We start from the raw sequence: 15,063 nt of genomic DNA on the forward strand, positions 1-15,063 counted from the left end.
GAACATCAAATACGATAAAATCAAAACCTTTCTTCCTTCCGTTCTGTTGATTCAATATTAGTTTAACAATTCTGATGTGACCAATTTTTTTTAAGTACTCTCCTCATGCCGCAGGCAAAGATTTCTTCAGCCAAATGAGTTCCAGATATGATGGACTTCTTCTTGATACCGTCCTTTTGGGTTTGACAACAAATCCACCTACTCTGTGAGGTCTGGCAGGCACTGCATCATTTACCTCAGAGACACAGGAGTATGTAAGAAAATCCAATCGCCCTGGAGCATTCCATCTGTAGGTCCCACAGTCAATCTGTCCCATTTCTCAAAGTGGTCTTGAAGACTTTTGTCTGTGGTTTTGAAGCTCAGACCACCAATGAAGAGTTTACACAGCTGTTTGTATTCTTCCTGTTTTCCTCAAAGAAAGAGGACAGCGCTGGTTTGTCAATGCCACAAAATGGCTCCAAGCAAAAAAAAAATGCTCAATAAAGTGCAGCTGCCTTTTTGACTCTCTTTTCTCCTCCAATTCCAATTTCAATAATTTTGTTAAATAATTTACCTCCGTTCAGTTGCATTGTTAATACTCACATCGAGTTTTAACTCTGCCAGCTCTACTGGAATCCTTGTTCTGTAGACTCTGATAAAAGCTATTGTACCTCCTTATCATCTTCAAGTCGCAACTCTCTGAAATTATGAATGCCTTATGATATATTTTTCAATTTCTCCACTCCTATACTAATTTTTCTTTTCATGGGAATGATTTTGTGTTTGGCCTCAGCTAGGACAAACGGTCTCTTTTTACTTTTCAAATTTGTTCTCGATCGCCCTCACATCAACACATTCCAAATTCATGAAAGTTCCTGTTAAGTCTCAAGATAGCCTTTGCCTTAAAATTTTGCATAATTCATAACTACCAGTATGTTTTCAGCATGAACGTTCTATCCAAGACCCTGTTCCCTAAGCTTCACAATTTTGAAGCTAGTTTTAAAAATGTTGGTAACTCTTCTATACTGCCATGGTTCTGACATCATGCAGATTGAAATCCATTTACTATCAAGTGGCCTTCGAGCCTTTGGGGTGGCACAGTGGCACAGCAGTTAACACTGTTGCCTTACAGTGCCAGAGAGCTGGGTTCAATTCTAGCCTCAGGTCACTGTCTGTGTGGAGCCTGCACTTTTCCCCTGTGTCTGCATGGGTTTCCTCTCACCGTCCAAAGATGTGTGGGTTAGGTTGATTGGCCATGCTAAATTGATGTGAGTGTCAGGGGATTGTGGTCAGTGCAGACTGGATGGGCTGAATGGCCACCTTCTGCACTTGTAGGGATTATATGATTCTATTCTATGATTGAAAGCATTGTAATATCTTAAGGGGAAAAGTACTGTAATTATGGCTAAGTGACTAGAAGTTTTTGATTTGATTTATTATTGCCACATGTATTAACATACAGCGAAAAGTATTGTCTCTTGCGTGCTAATCATGCAAAACATACTGCTCATAGAGAAGGAAATGAAAGAGAAAGTACAAAGTAGGTCTCATCAATAATTTCCATAACAATGTTATAAACAATTTAAATTCATGTTATACAAATTTTGTTATTTTTCTTTTTAAAGCAGCAAACCACTGATTAACTTCATAGATTTATCCATAATACTCCCTAGCTTTCTTTCTTGGTAAACACAACATCACTGCTTTATCTAAGACATATGCCCTCTCTTTGTTCCTGGCTTAATACTTTCATTATTTTACATGTATGCACATTTATTGCATCTGTCATCATCCGGCCCAGAAAATCTTCAACATATGGCTATAGTTTTCTTCATTTCTTTCCCTGCCTGTCTCTCTCATTATCACTTACAGACTTGATTTTTTAAAATTTTGTCCACGTTACTAATTTTTTAAATTGAAAGACTTTTGATGAGTATTCATCCATCTTAATTTTGTATATTACACTCAGCATGCCAAATATTACGCTTTAACGATTGGCTGAAGTAACATGGATTTGTCCATCGACCTCACCTGTCATAATATAAGGTCATAGAATCATAGAAACCCTACAGAGCAGAAAGAGGCTATTTGGCCCGTCGAGTCTGCACCAGCCACGAACCCACCTAGGCCCTACCCCTATATCTCTACATATTTACCTGCTAATCCCTCTAACCTACACATCTCAGGACACTAAGGGGCAACTTTAGCATGGCCAATCAACCTAACCCATACATCTTTGGACTGTGGGAGGAAACCAGAGCACCTGGAGGAAACCCACGCAGACACGAGGAGAATGTGCAAACTCCACACAGACAGTGATCCAAGCTAGGGATCGAACCCAGGTCCCTGGAGCTGTGAAGCAGCAGTGCTAACCCACTATGCTACCATGCCACCCAGGTGAAAGCTAATACTACCAATCAACAGCATGCAGCCCTCCAATCAAAATGATTGGTCCTGATTTTGTGGTGGTAATGATGATGAAATGGTCAAAGCAGATGCTGTTGTGGATTGAAGGTTAGCATGCATAGAGGATTGGTTAACTGATAGAAGACACAGAGGGCCTGAATTTACCATCAAGTTACACACGTTTTTGGGCGAGAAAGCTTGGTAGAGTTGGGAGTGAGGTGAGTGGCACGAGCCGTGCCCATCTTCCCCCTTTACCAAGGTGCAATCGAGACCACACTCAAAACAGTTGCAACGGCCATTTAAATGTATTTGCATGCACGTCAATAGACTGAATGGGCTGCATGCCCAACTTTACAAGCACTTTTCCCTCTACCACAACATTTGCCAATCCAGAATCGGCGTGAAACAGAAATGCTCCATAAAAGTCTGATTGAGGCGCTCCATCAATGAGTTCAAGGAGTTGTGATTGTGGGGAGCATGTGGGTGGGGGAGTGGGAGTTCCGTGATTGTGGGGAGAATGTGGGGAAATGGGGGGGCTGTGATTGTGGGGAGCATGTGGGTGGGGGAATTGGCGTCTGCGATTCTGGGAAGAATGTGGGGAAATGGGGGGGTCTGTGGTTCTGGGGAGCATGTGGCTTTTGTGATGCAAGAGATTAATCTTGCTGTTGTCTTGGTTGCAGCTGGAGCTGAGGAGGAGGAGCAGGAGGAAGAATTGTAGGGACAGGAGGCCCAGGCCTCACCACTCACAGGAGCCAAGGGAGACGACCACCAGAGGCAGGAGGTGACCCAGAGGTGGGGCAGGAGAAGGAGGGAGTGGTGATCCTGGCAGTTGTGTGCATGAATGTCATTTGAACAGATGTTGGGCACTGTGTGCCGCCGCCGATGGCTCTGCCTCCGAAAGGAGACAATGCAATATCTGTGCCACCTGTTGCAGGACCTGGCATCTTGGGGCAGGGGTGGGGGTGGGGGCACCCAAACTCTGTAGCTATCAAAATGACGGCCACTCTGAACTTTTATGCAACTGACTCCTTCCAGACCCCTAGCAGAGATGAATGTGGCATTTCCTAGTCAGCTGTGCAAATCTGTCTCAAGCAGGTCACTGAAGCCCTGTGTGCCCGGGCTGGGCAGTACATCAAATTTAATCTGGACCAGGCCCAGCAGGAAGCCCGGGCTGCAGGATTCACGGCCATTGTGGGGATGCCTAATGAACAAGGGGGCCAGCGACTGCACACACGTCGCCCTCAAGGCCCCACTGCAAAATCCATGAAAATTCATCAACAGAAAGGTGTTCCACTCCCTGAATGTCCAACCGACGTGTGACCACAATATCAGTATTATGCATGTCTGCGTGAGACACCCAGGCAATGTGCACGACTGCTTCATTCGCAGGAGCTCTGACATACCGGAGGTATTTGAGGAGCAGCCCAGGCTGTGGGAGCGGCTCCTGGGTGATATGGGTTACCTGCTTTGGACCTGGCTAATGACGCCTGTGTGGAGGTGGAGGCCCGCTACAATGAGGCCCATGAGATAGTGGAGAGGTGCACTGGGTTCCTCAAATTGCGATTCTGGTGCTCGGATCGCTCTGGCAGGGCTCTACAATACAGCCCCCTTGATCTCCTCCCGCACTGTGGTGGTGTGCTGTGCCCTGCCTGGCACAGCAGAGAGGTAGCCTATTGGAGGAGGAAAAGGAGGAGGACATGGAGGCTGACCAGCCAGATGTAGCCATGGAGGAGGCTGCCCAGCAGAAGGAGGAGGAAGAGGAGGAAGAAGAGGAAGAGCACGCCAAGCAACACCACCCAGGCGCTGCAGGGCTGGCAAATAGAATGAGACATGTGAGGGTGGATAGGGAGGCCCTGGTTATCAGTTGGTTCAGTCACTAAGGGCCTGTGTCTGTGGGTTCTATTTCCTACCCCCCCCCTTCCCAAAGTCCTTCAATATCCTGCAACATTGTCAAATCAGAGTGGTGGGTCTGGGTTCTCTGTGTTCACAGGTATCTTTCACAGGCAGCAGTGTGATGACGACTTGCTAAGCACCATTATGATGATGTCCTGGTACAAACTAGTCTGACTCCTATCCGAGCTCGGCCTGCACGCTGGCACCTGGGCCCACGTCTGTGCAGTGGGTAAGGAATCTGAAACCCCCATACAGGACCCTGGGCCAAGTGGGGTGGGGAGGGGAGGGAATCGCTCATGGGTTCTGGGGAATCAATGACTTCATTTTCTCAGTGACGCAGCATTGAAGGGCCTCCCCAACTGACATCAACATGAAGCATCCCTCCAACGATCATCAATGGAAGAGGATTCCTATTCGAAACAAACTTGAGGCAAATTAGTCACAGGTGAGAAGTGAAAAACATTTAATAATGGCAACAAAAGTGTTTAAATAATAAGTTCTAACATAAAAATGTGTGAACAGAAAATGTTAATGAGCTTAAAGATCTACCTAACTAGTGCAGCCCTTCACCCCTCCCAATTAACTATAACTTCCTAATCTTACATGGCCTACAACTACATCTCAGTGACTCCCCAGAATGTACATCAGAGGTGGAGGGGGGCCAGCTGCCTACCTCACCCCTTGCCTGTGATGTGCTTGGCGGGCGTCCTCTGGAGGTCCTGGATCTTGAGGCTCCTGGCCTGCTTCCAGGCATCTGAGACATTTCCATGACACCCTCTTCATCCTGCTGCCCCTGAGATGCCCTGGTGTCAGGAAAGGGGGAGTCAGAAGGTGTAGCCACAGTCACTGTCTCCTAGCTGGAAGGCCCTGGCATGAGCTCAAGCCCCTCCTCCTCCCTTAGGGTTCCTGTGGGTTCCTGCGTCACTCCATGGAACGACAGTGCTTCTGCAGTAAGCTCCAGAAGCTTCAGCATCACCTGCCCCCTCAAGTCCTGGAGGACCACCTGCCCTCAGCATTGGCGACCGGAGTCAGGGGTCACCTGTCAATGGCTGCAGCAAGTGCCCTCTGAGACTATCCGCACTCTGCAGCCCCTCAGTCATGACTCTCTGTGACTGGGTCACGTTCTCAAGGGCTGCTGCCATAGCCTGCTGTGTCCCAGCACTGTCCCATTGGGTCGCCTGCAAGTTCTTGAGCCTCTCAGCCATTTGCTGCAGATCCACAAGAATCCTGTTGGGACCCTCAGCTGTGGCTCACTGTGATCCAGCCATGGCCCTCTCAGACTCCGCTGTGACCCGCTGCGAGTCGGCCAGTGCTTGGAGCCTGTCACTCGTGGTAAGGATTACCTGTCCCAGGTTTTCCACCATGTACGCCACCCTTGCAGTGTTGGCCTGGGAACCACACAAGGCAGGCAACAGCTGGTCCATCTGATAGCTTTGAGATTCCTCTCAACAGCCTTGCAGTTGGTCCAGTGTGGTTACCAAACCCTCCTGCATTCCCTCGCTCTGTTGCTGCATCTTCAGCAGCTGAGGGAGAAATGATCTGAGAGGCCCAACACGTAGCCTGCAGCCAGCTGAGCCCTCGCCTCCAGCAGGCCCCCATGTGCCAGAGGCCTCGGACATTCCCTCCTCCACCCGATGTACATCAGCAGGTGTGTCATGCTCACCAGAGAGTGACGCAGTCACCACTAACTGGACCTACCAACGTGGCAGTATCTGGGATGGTGAACTGCGAGGCAGAAGCTGACACCAAAATGGTGCCACCCTGAGAAGTCCCTTTAGCCATATCTCCGAGGACTCCTCCAGTTATCTGGAGCATGATGGTTGGGAGCTGCAGTGGGGGCCATTGTGCCAGAAGGCCCCAGGGCATCTGGATCTGTCCCTGCAACACAAGATACAAGATTAAGTGCAAGAGAGGAAGAGGAGTCCGGGATACAAAAAACTTGATTCACATTTCTCCACTGAACATAGACAAAGCACAAAGAAAATTACATCACAGGAACAGGCCCTCCGGCCCTCCAACTGCCTATCTGAATTGCAACCTCCGACCCTTCTGGGGACCATATGCCTCTATTCCCATCCCATTCATGTGGCTGTAAAGATGCCCTTTAAATGTCACTCTTGGATCTGCCTGCGACCTATCCCGGAAGTGAGCTCCAGGCACCCATCACTCACACTGTGTAAATAAACATGCCTGTCTATCTCCTTTAAACCTTGCCCCTTGCATCTAAAACCCATGCCCTCTAAAACTGCCTCAAATTGAGTGGAGGATTGACAGGTAGCCCGACCATGCTGCCTCTGACAGCCCACATCTCTCCTCCCCTGGACAGCTCCAGTGCCCGCTCTTCAAGGAGGGTGAGGACCCGGAGGTCTGGCTCACCACCCCCTTCTTCATCCTCTATCGGGTGTTATGGTCAGTCTTCTCCTGTGGGGACAGAAGGAGCCATGAAAGAAATGATGGCGTGACACCTGCAGAGAATCAGGTAGTGGCCGTTAGAGGGCAGGTGCATGCTACTCTTGGGTGCATTGGGAGGGGGGGGTAGGAAGAAACTGTTTCGGGATCAGGGGCTGGAAGCATGCAGGATGCTGGGGATGGAAGGATCTGGGGCGACTAGATGGGGTTAAGCTAGATGGGCTAAGCACTCACCTTGCTGTCGGAATGAGGTCATTGAACTTCTTGCGGCACTGATTCCCCGTTCTGGGGGCCAGTGCCATGTCATTGATGGAAGCCGCAACTGCTTCCCAGGCCACATTGCCATCAGCCCCCCGGGGTCTGCTTCCTGCTGGGGGGAAGAGGATGTTCCGCCTCATCTCTGCTGCATCCAGCAGCCTCCCGAGGTCAATGGTATTATCATTTCTGAATCCTTCACCATCAACATCATAGGTGTTACCATTGACCAGATACTGAAAATTTGTCTGTCTCAGCCTTGACCATACCTAATGATGCAAACTTTACAGCTTTCTGCAGTAAAGAATTCCAAAGATTCACTACTAGAGTCATAAAGATTTACAGCATGGAAACAAGCTCTTTGTACCAACTTGTCCACACTGCCCTTTTTGTTTTAAAAGCCCCTAATCTAATCCCAGTTGCCTGCATTTGGCCCATATCCCTCTATACCCATCATACTCATGTAACTATCTAAATGCTTTTTAAAAGACAAAATTGTACCCACCGCTACTACTACCTCTGGCAGCTTGTTCCAGACACAGAAAAAAAATTGCCCCTCTGGAAACTTTTGTATTTCTCCCCTCTCACCTTAAACCTGTGCCCTCCAGTTTTAGACTCCCCTACCTTTGGGAAAAGATATTGACTATCTAGCTGATCTGTGCCCCTCATTATTTTATAGCCTCAATAAGATCACCCCTCAGTCTCCTACGCTCCAGAGAAAAAAGTCCCAGTCTACCCAGCCTCTCCTTATAATGCAATCCATCAAGTCTGGTAATATCCTAGTAAATCTTTTCTGCACTCTTTCTAGTTTAGTAATAGCCTTTCCATAATAGGGTAACCAGAACAGCATACAATATTTCAAGCGTGGCCTTACCAATGTCTTGTACAACTTCAACAAGACATTCCAACCCTGTATTCAATATTCTGACCGATGAAACCAAGCATGCCAAATGCCTTCTTCACCACTCTGTCCACCTGTGACTCCACTTTCAAGGAGCTTCTAGATTTCTTTGTACCTCTAGATTTCTTTGTTCTGTAACTCTCCCCAACACCCTACTGAATTAACTGAATAAGTCCTGCCCTGGTTCAATCTACCAAAATGCATCACCTCATACTTGTCTAAATTAAACTCCATCTGCTATTCATCAGCCCACTGGCCCAATTGATCAAGACCCCGTTGGAATTGGAGATAACTTACTTCACTGTCCACTATGCCGCCACTCTTAGTTTAATCTGTAATGACACTAAGACCTTCTATAAGAGAAGAAAGTCCTCCCCACCTCTGACTTACATGGATGACCTCTTTCTCTGAGATTATGCCCTCTGATTTTGGGAGGGAATTTCTGGCCTCAATTGCCCCAAAACTGGAAAATCTCACCTGAGGTTAAACAGACCTCTCCATGGTCCACCCACTCAGATTTCTGTGGCAAGCTGGATGGCAAAATTCCACCTTTGTCACAAGGTGAAACAACCTCTCAGCATCTACCCTGTCAAGTCCCCTGAGAATCCTATATATCTCAATATAGTCACCTTCAACTGTTTGAATACTGTGTCTCTCAGTGGAATACTATTCTAATGAAGTTTCTGGAAGAACAGAGTAACTCAGACAGCAACTTCCTGACTTCCACTTTCACCTGCGGTTGTGTGGTCACCAGAATTTATTATGTGACTTCCTCTTTAATGAGAGCGAGCACCAGTGGCCTCACATTACTTTTATTGCAAAATTGGACATATAAATCCATCATGAGAGTTAGAACAAGAAAATTATTATATAAATATCCAAAAATAAGACACTTTTAAGGACAACGAACTATCAAAGTTATGGGGATCTTAGTGATTTTCACAATGTAATAAATAAATAGTTTACAAAGTAATGGTGTTTATCTTTCAGTATCACTAAAGCATGTAATATTTTAACTTAATCAGCCATGTGATATGTAGTTTCAAAAGGTCAAACCCAATGAGTTACTGCCTGAATCTCAGTAAACATCAGAAAATGTACACTGGACTGATGCAACAAATCCACTAACATACCTTAAAATTGCATGTACTCCAAACTGATCCTTGCTGTTTTGTCTTCTTAACCTATTCCCAGTCTGAAAAGTTTCCATTTTCTGTTTCTTATTTTTAAACCAATTATTTATCCATGCTGCACTTAACCTCCGATAGTTGGTTTCCGATAGGTTTTCAGCAATTAGAAATGTACCTTATCCTCAGCATTTCCACCTTGTATGTAATCTCTTCAAAATAATGAGGCAGCTTAGTTAAACATGGCATTCTTTGATTGTCTTTCAACAGTTTATTTTCTAAGTTTATGCACATTTCTCAGAATTATTTTAAAAACCTTCCTGATAAGCAGATATTAAACCTTCTGTTTATGGTTTCACTTGAACATTTATGAATAATAGATTTAAGTTGGATGCTTTCCAATTTCTAAGCATTTCTTTTAAACTTATTGAACTAACAAACAGGTCAGTTAAAATAGGACAAGGTTCAGTCCTATTTTCAGTAAGGTCTTGTAGCTGAGATTTGCCTGGACTTTATGAATTGTCTGCCTTAATGGTTTTACATCATTTTTTGATATAACCATGTCCGTTGTTATTTTTGGACTATCTAAGTCCTTTCTCACTCTTTCTGGAGCTGGCCCGTTGTCTCAAGATTAAAGATGGGCATGAAATAGTTGCGTCGTAACTGCATTTTCTTTGTCCTTAGATTTGGATTTCTTAATAATTTAGATGAGCGAACAGCTTAATTTACCCTTTGTATATCATGTGCATAAATTGGAAGACATTAGTAACATGCAATCTTATGTTTAGTAAACCTCTTATATATTTTCCTGCACTTGTATTTACATTCCTATACAACTTACCATGAGCTTTTTCCATTGCATTTGTTTTTGAAATCTTTCAATAGGATGCTGAACTGAGTTTCCACATGTCTGTTCAGGTGAGCATAAAAGATCTCTTGGCATTATTGGAAGAAAAGTGACGAGTTATCCATGCAGTCTGGGTCACTGTCTGTGTGGAGTGTGACATTCTCCTTGTGTCTGCGTGAATTTCCTTCGAGTGCGCCAGTTTTCTCCCACAGTTCAACGATGTGCAAGAAGCTAAATTGCCCCTTAGTGACCCAATATGTGTAGTTTAGAAGGATTAGTGGGGTAAATACATGAGATTACACAGACAGAGTCTGGGAGGGATGCTCGATCTGAGAGTCAGTGTACACTTATTGGGCAGCATAGCCTACTTCTGCACTGAAGACATTCTATGATTCTGTTCTATGACATGAGGGATTTCATTAGCATGCTCGTTGGCGTACTATTTTGGGTTAAACTAAATAAACTGAATTAAACAAACTGAAGGTCAAATTAATGGAGCAGCCCCTTAAAGAGATACTGCATCAAACAGAACAAATTACAAAGGAAACTTAAAATATTAATCATTGATAAAACACCCCCGTCCTCACAGTGCCCAGCTGGCACGAAAGGTACTTGTCGGTATAGGGGTGCACATGTTGAGAGTGGAGTATTATTTCCAAGTGAGGATAATGGATGAGTCCCTGAGATTTTACTGAGTCAAGGCGCATTAAAGGGTCCTGCTAACCTTCATGGTCGGGTCACTGCTCTCCATGGGATGTCTGGAACGGCTTGCTGGTTTTCTCTCTTATTCTGAGCCAGTTGGAGGAGTTATTGTGAGCAGCTACATTGTGTAGTCTCCAAACTGCTTAATACCAATCAAGTTGGAAATAGAACCGTACTTTACCCATTTTCATCAGTGCTTGCCTCACGGATGGTCCATCCATGTTTGTTGTAGGAATGGACGCCCCTTCCTCCCCCCACCCCCCAAAAAATAATATGGGGGGACCATATTTCCATTTAGCTGGCAATATAAGTGACACTAACCTATGTGTTACTGAGCAGCAGGCAGACCCAGGTACAGGTCTGTATCCACAAGAGGTCCAGATGCTCTATATAGCCTCCTAGCCAGATTCCCTGAATAGTTAAACCAGAACATGTGTGGTCCCATCCGGCCACTGTACCTCCAGCAATCTCCACCAAGAGAGGGGTGATAGCTGTGGGACACGCTATATTTGAGGTAATACCGTGAGCTGACCCTCATGAATTCCGCTGGAGGTGGTAATTGTGAGAATCTATTTCCACACGCTCGCCATCCGCCCTGTTATCTGATGCCAGAGGTCCCGTTCTCAGGCTTTTTTTAATCTTCCTGGAGGGTCGGGTCCTCCTGCGTTGTAGCAAAACCCACAAAAATCTGCGAGAATGGCCAGAAATGAAGATAAGTCTCATTAAAGAACGGGAACGTTTATCAAACAAAGCCCCGGCTCCAGGGTATTGAGCTTTTAGCTGTATTAGAAACGTGCCGTTCTCTGCTAATTGCAGTTGACATGTGCTATTTTATGAAACCGGTTAGTTAGTTAACTTTCTCGGGTGGTGGATCATCTGAAGAGCCTCAAGCGCTCAATTTAACAATTTTTCCAAATAATCTACATGCAAAACCCTTGCAATTGATGAATCTGAAAATCATGATTGTGAATTTTAAAAATCGCAGCTGAATAAACTATACAACATGTTTCGCTGCGACATCCTGCTAAAGTTTGCATGTCACTACGTTTTTCGTCGCTCTCAATCACTGGTTCATTTCGTTTACCGTTAGGGATACTCTGACCGTGATTCTTTTTCTCAACTGTGTGGCGTCTAGTCAGGACCATCGAAGACCCCTCGGTCACTGTCACATATTTACACAGCAAGATGAATAAAGCCTGGGGATTAATGTGGTTCTGGCGTCGTGTATGTGTAAACAATCTAACAGATGCAACTTGATTTTGAAATGCTTAATTTTTTGTGAATATGAACAAAATACATGTGCAATGCTTCTTCAGTTGTACATGTGCCAGTATTTTAATCTGTCATCTTCAGAACGCAGCATGCCAGTAAAGTTCCCCATCCAAACTACTCCCTATTCTGTTCCTTCGCTGTCGCTGGGTCAAAATCCTAGCACTCTCTCCCTAACTGTCGAGTGGGTGAATCTACACAACATGGACTGCAGGAGTTCAAGAAGGCAGCTCACCACCACCTGACTTGATTTCAATGATTTGATTTGACTTATTATTGTCATTTGTATTAGTATACAGTGAAAAGTGTTGTTTCTTGAGCTCTGTACAGACAAAGCATACCGTTCGTAGAGAAGGAAAGGAGCGAATGCAGAAGGTAGTGTTACAGTCATAGCTGGGGTGTAGAGAAAGAATAAGTTCGTGTGAGGTAAGTCCATTCAAAAGTCTAAAGGCAGCAGGGAAGAAATTGGTCTTAAGTCGGTTGGTACCTGACTTCAGACTTTTGTGTCTTTTTCCCGATGGAAGAAGATGGAAGAACGGAAGAAGGTGGAAGAGAGAATGTCCAGGGTGCATGGGGTCCTTAATTATGCTGGCTGCTTTGCCGAGGCAGCGGGAAATGTAGACAGTCAATAAATGGAAGGCTGTTGTTGGTAGTCTAGCCAGAGACACCCATAAATGAAGTTCTTAAAAAAATCAGATTATACACTGCAGTGCGTTTCTTACGGACTTTCTGTATGGAACTGTACCATCTGAACATGTACTAACTAAGGCACGAGATTAAAAGGACATTTAATAATTATCAAAATCACATCAATAGAGGAATACAAAATCCTTGAATTCTGAACCTTATACACTCCACGTGCGCATGGATTATGTCTAATACAAGGAAATAGTTGCATGATTCTGTAACTTAATAGGCGAATTTTAATAAGTGCTGACTTATTATGCAGAGAGTACCCAAGGCCCCACCACCATCTTCTAAGGGGCAATTGGGGATGGGAATAAGAAAACTGTTGGTCCAGCAGACGACACTCATGTGTTTGTAGAAATGCATTCCGTTCTCTTTTGTTAGTGTTTAGGTTGGTGTAATAACCGTTTGAAATATGTCCTAAATTATAACTTGCTTTCCAATGTAAAAACCAGCTCCGTAAAAGATTATACACCAAGGTTCAATGCACTGGAGTTAGTGCCAGGAAATGTTCTGCAGCCTGATCTCACCCAGTCTTGAAGAGTGCTGACGAAGGGGCAAACCCCGAAAGCTAGTGTCGTTTACTACCAAATAAACCTGTTGGATTTTAACCTGGTGTTAACATAGAACATAGAACACTACAGCACAAACAGGCCCTTCGGCCCACAAGTTGCGCCCATCATATGCATACCTACCAAGCCATAGAACTATCTGTAACTCCCAATCCCATTAAATCCCATGTACTCATCCAGAAGTCTTTTAAAAGACCCCAGCGAGTTCGCCTCTGCCACCAGCGACTGCAGCCGATTCCACTCACTCACTGTCCTCTGAGTGAAAAACTTACCCCTGACATCTCCTCTCTGTACTTGCTCCCCAGCACCTTAAACCTGTGTCCTCTCGTAGTGACCATTTCAGCCCTGGGAAATAGCCTCCAAGAATCCACCCTATCTATTCCTCTCAACATTTTATAAACCTCTATCAGGTCGCCTCTCAACCTTCCTCTCTCCAGGGAGAAGATACCTAGCTCCCTCAACCTAAGGCATGCCTTCCAATCCAGGCAACATCCTTGTAAATCACCTCTGCACCCTCTCAATAGCTTCCACATCCTTCCTGTAGTGAGGTGACCAGAACTGCGCACAGTTCTCCATGTGGGGTCTGACAAGCGTCTTTTAAGAAGTGTTGTGAGACTTCCTACTGTGCTCACCCAGTCTGCCAGTATTACTCTGTCGATGGATGTTTAATCTTGTTTGTTTTTTGTAATCAGTGAAATCTGATCGGTTTTGTGCCCTTATGATGGTACTGAAAAAGTCATATCGGACTCTCTCTCCACAGATGCTGCCAGACCTGCTATGATTTTCCAACATTTTCTGTTTTTATTTCAGATCTCCGGCATCCGCGGTATTTTGCTTTTATTATGGTGGTGGAAATCAGATCAAAACAAGCCTGCGACGTCACTGAAGCAGGCAATGATGTGGCGGAACATTGAAAGCAGCGGTGTATCATTCCTGACAACCACATCCTGTGGAATTTCCACCCTGAAACCCTCTTTTAGCGAGCAATGTCTTCGGTGTTGATGTGGCGTCCAATCAGCAAAAAAACAAGGCGCGAAGCAAGATAACTATTGTAATCCGTTAATGATTAACCACATTTAATTGCAGTAAATCCTCGCCCACATATTTTTTCTCTGCATCAGCTGCTTGACTGATCTTCTCTCTGAAGCAGGGCAGTGAATAAACAAGGCAATAAATGTTCAAGTACACGCAATGTAAATAGACGAATATCTGGAATCCTCCAATCGCCTAGTGCTCCCCCCCCCAGCCTTTTTTAGATCATCGCTATTGCATGATCTATAAATCCCCGAACGAGTGCGACTTCAGAACCAGCTTAAAAGTTTTTTTACACACGGTCATAAATGCACCTTGGTGATTTCTAATCCAGAAATTCCCTGCTCAAACATCGATCGGAACAATTTAACTTTGACGAGCCTGGGATTTCAAATCGAACAATTAGAGTAGCTACACAAAAATCAGTTCCGGTTTAATTATTTATTTTTGTTGTGTGCGTCTTTCAGTTGCACGAATACAACCGGCTACACAGTCCAGACAGCGGGCGTGTAAAGTGGACGGTGATGGCTTCAAATTGAGGCGATGGCTGACTGTCACAGGGCAGCGAGGCACAATTCGAGTTGCGTTTGAAAAATGATATGTTTTTCTCGCTTTAGCTACCCAGGGTCGATAACGCAATGGTCAGAGAAAAATTGTAACACAACAGCTTGCATTTATATAGCACCTTGAATGTAGAAAAACGCCTCCGTTTATTTATTAGTGTCACAAGTAGGTTTACATTGTCACTGCAGTGAAGTTACTGTGAGAATGCTCTCAATGTATTTCACAAGGACTTGGGAGGGGGAGGTGGGGGAGGGTGTGTTTAGCGTGATCTATTATTTCTGAGCGGACAGGTATACAGAAGAAACATCGACAGACTGCAAACAAGGACAGCAGGTTGCATTATTACTGCTCCTCTTCTTAACTAAAACATCGCAGAGTGCTCTACAAGACAGCAAGATAGATAACCAGCAGGAGAGAGTG

Source organism: Carcharhinus amblyrhynchos, chromosome 5 (assembly GCF_965287045.1).
Source record: "Carcharhinus amblyrhynchos chromosome 5, sCarAmb.v2.hapA, whole genome shotgun sequence".
In the NCBI taxonomy this organism is placed as follows: domain Eukaryota; kingdom Metazoa; phylum Chordata; class Chondrichthyes; order Carcharhiniformes; family Carcharhinidae; genus Carcharhinus; species Carcharhinus amblyrhynchos.